The sequence below is a fragment of the Micropterus dolomieu genome, linkage group LG08 (genome assembly GCF_021292245.1).
Source record: "Micropterus dolomieu isolate WLL.071019.BEF.003 ecotype Adirondacks linkage group LG08, ASM2129224v1, whole genome shotgun sequence".
Taxonomy (NCBI): domain Eukaryota; kingdom Metazoa; phylum Chordata; class Actinopteri; order Centrarchiformes; family Centrarchidae; genus Micropterus; species Micropterus dolomieu.
Genome location: NC_060157.1, coordinates 1,666,413 through 1,670,578, shown reverse-complemented (window position 1 = coordinate 1,670,578; position 4,166 = coordinate 1,666,413).

Here is a 4,166-nt window from a genome sequence, read left to right as displayed (position 1 = left end):
TCACACACATTCATACACTGAGCCTAAGTGCTCAAACAGAAACTAACATTCACACACATTCACACACTGAGCCTAAGTGCTCAAACAGAAACTAACATTCACACACATTCACACACTGAGCCTAAGTGCTCAAACAGAAACTAACACTCACACACATTCATACACTGAGCCTAAGTGCTCAAACAGAAACTAACACTCACACACATTCACACACTGAGCCTAAGTGCTCAAACAGAAACTAACATTCACACACATTCATACACTGAGCCTAAGTGCTCAAACAGAAACTAACATTCACACACATTCATACACTGAGCCTAAGTGCTCAAACAGAAACTAACACTCACACACATTCATACACTGAGCCTAAGTGCTCAAACAGAAACTAACACTCACACACATTCATACACTGAGCCTAAGTGCTCAAACAGAAACTAACACTCACACACATTCATACACTGGCATAACAGCCGCCAGGAACAAGTCGTGGTTCAGTATCTTGCCCAAGGACACTTCGACATGCAGCCTGATTAGAGCAGACACAGCAGTCAGGATGACTGACTTCCATTCACTGATCACTGAGTCAAACCAATTAATCATCCAGATGTCTGTGCCAGCGTTCTCTTTTAGTTCTTGGGCTAGAGTTTCCAGTTTAGACAACGCTAAAGTGGAAGAACCGTCGCTGTCAGTGTTATTGGGGATAAACGTGCGACATGAATCACCGAACATGACACAAACGCCTCCTTTCTCCGCCAGTAATATGTCCAACGCCAGCCTATTTTGCCAGGCCATCTGGGAGGTAGCATGCATCTGTGCTCCCAGAGCCCTGAGAGTAAAGTTGCTGCGTAAAGTAAACGTAATTGATCCAATCTACATTCTTGTTAATTGTGCACCACCAACACAGACTTGATTCAAATCCGGCCGCGATTTGATTTCTTGCTCTGAACTCATTTGGGACCCCTCTGGCCCCCCGATGGCATCTATGTACACATTAGGATGAGTAGAGGAGAAAGCTGGGATGGAGCGTTTCTGCCTGTAAGGCTGTGGGGCATCGTATGGCCAAGACTACCCTTGCGCATGTACCTCTCCATCCATCAGGCAGTTTGGTGCAGCCGGCCACTCCCACATGACCAGTACAGGTCAGGGATGCCACGGACCTGGTGTGACAGCATGTCAGCGTTTAGTATACCGTCACTTCTCGGGTCACAACATCGACATGCATTGTAGGAGATGTAGTTTATGGCAGCATAGACTTTTATTTTAGGACAATCATGAATCTTTAGAGCTTTCGCAGGCCACATAAAATGACGTGGCGGGAGTTTGAGCTTGAGTGCTTTAAATGATCAGAATCAGAAAACTTTATCGATCCCTGAAGTGAAATTCTTTGTTACAGATACTGACTTGCACATTAAGGCATGAAATGAGTAGAAATAACAGTAGAAGTTGGTGCAGTGATAAATAGCAGGAATTAATAATTAGTCTCACTTTATACTTCTTCATATTGTACTTTACTTCACTACATTTATCAGACAGCTTTAGTTTAAAATGAAGACTTTTACACACAAAACATGTGAAGAGTTTATACGAGTACAGCTGAAAGGTTTAACTGGTTAATTGTTTAACAATGTGAAGGAGTCACTTTGGGCTCTGTGACGGCATTTCTCACTATTTTCAGAATATTTACAAATCAATCACTTAATGGAGAAAAAAATCAGCAGATTAATCCACTAGAACGGGCATTTCCTTAAGAAAATGCTGTCGGTGCAATGTGCGGCTCCATCAGCTAAGAGACTCAATGATGTGCTGCACACTTGTTCAGCAAACATATGTGTTAAGTTTGGCCCCCTTTTCGAGCAGGGTTTAACCATCAATCTCTGGATCCGGAGCAAGAGCAAGACCTCCACCACCACCGCCACCACCGCCATCTTAAATGACCTGTCTGTCCAGAGTATTAACAGAAATATTATAAAAACTGGCTACAAATCTTGTGGTTTGCAAGTGAACGCAAATTCCTTGTTGAGCAAAATATTGTAGGTAAATATTAAAATGATTGCAGCGTAGGTGCTGAGCTTCCCAGAAACAAGTTTTGTCAGTAGGTTCTCCATCTCTGATGTACAGCTGGGATCCACTCACAACCTGCAGCTCATACCATCTGAACATGAGACCATGTACTGCTTTTTGTAAAAAGAAATGTGTGTGTGTTGCAGATGAACAGACTCATCCACAGTCGGAGGATTTAATTTGAGGGGTTTTGTGGTTTTTTTCCTCAACCTCTGAACAAAGAACTCTTTGACTGACTCACAACCTAAATCTTGGTTAGCACATTAGATAAATAAGCTATAAAAATGAAATTGTGAGACCCGGCAGATCTGATATACTGTAATAATTTTGTGAGTTGTCCTTGAATAAACTGAATTTGTATTGTGTGACTTGAATAATAGCACTGTAAAACTTAATCTGAATAGCATCAATTCAAGTTGAATTTATTAGTTTGAAAATTAGTTCAAATAAACATGAAACTGAATTAATTTTCTCTGAACTGTATCATTGCTGAAAATTCAACCTTTCTATATAATTTTCTTTTTTTGTTGTTCTTATTTACAATTGGGAATCAGAAATCGGTCAATGAAAAAACTATTCTTGGACTGAGTATTTTGATATTTTTAAAGTGTCCACCTACCTGATTTAATGTAGTCAATAAGGATGAGCGAGTACACGATGATCTGTAATATAGCATACTCTGAAAGGGGGGGAGTTAAACCAGAAATGGTGCGGGGCGAATTCAACTTTGTTTCACAGCAACAGTTTCAATCTGAAGATTGTTAACACTGCTTTTATTATTTTAAAACGGACAAAAATCAATTGGAAAAATGGAAATGAACCGTCATAACTGACTTATGTTTCCAAAATTTAAAGAAATATAAAACTTCTTGTTGTTTTGGGGTTTTTTTTGAGTTGGATCCATAAATACAAACGATTTCCTAATTAAATATGAAATAAATGAATGATACACAGAATTTTGCATTAAGTTCTATTGGTTTCCCCTCACAAGGCTCCACCTCTGCTCCCAGTCAGGGGGAACCCTCCTCCACTACAGAGATTACTGTATCCTCTATGTCCACATTAGTTACTTTAGACCTGTGACACCAACAGACTCCTATAAATTACCATGGCAACATAACTGAAGATGGAAAGTAACTTGCTAATGTACTTTTGTACAAAAGTATCTGCAGCTACTGTGAGGGCTGTACTGTGTACATATTTCACAGCAACTTGCATGTTTTCACTTGAAAAGAAGCTTGCCAAAGAATTACTGCCATTTTTATTTAAAAATGTTTGTGAACGCTGCAGATTCTGTTAGATACCATTTCAAAATACTGTAGGGAATATTCTGTAATTAATATTGACTCCATCCACTCAATTAACAAGGCTGCCAAGCAGTTAAAAGAAATATGACTTGTTTTGTACGACATCTGAAATATGTACTTAATAAGGTTATTAGAATATATGAAACTCTGCATTTGTATTTGCTCGACTTAAGCATCAAAAATGTTTTCCGTTTTAACATCATTTGTCCTACTGTTCACCGTATTTACGAGAATAAATCACATTGCATGCATGTATTATATACAGATCAAATAAAATTCGATTTCCAATTAAACTGTACAACATATTTGAGGCATTATTTTGCAAAAAAAGAAACATTTGTGTTTATTATCCTACATCATGGCTCCTTTTGTGTGCGCTCCAGAGAGTATCAATTAAACAGTTGGGTTTTTTTTATATTTTATCTCATTATAAAATGATTTTTTTTCACTTCAGGGAAAATCAATTAACCGGGTGTTTATTATTATGGCTTTTATCTGTTTTTGTACATCAATTTTACATGAATTATGTAATAGTCATCTGTCACCTGATCAAAAAACATACATACATAGATGAACCACTGCTGGACTACAGAGAGGACTTTTTGTCATTGTAGCCATGCAACCACATTTTGGTAACGCTCCAATGCTGCTGTTTAACTGAGAGCACCGCGGCGCCACATTTTTTCATGCTTATTATACATTCCATCATCAGTCTATCACCAAGTCAGTGTTTAACCTTACCTTTCCCTTCCTCTCCGCCTGAGAAAAGAATTTATGGCTTAGTTGAGTATTATTACC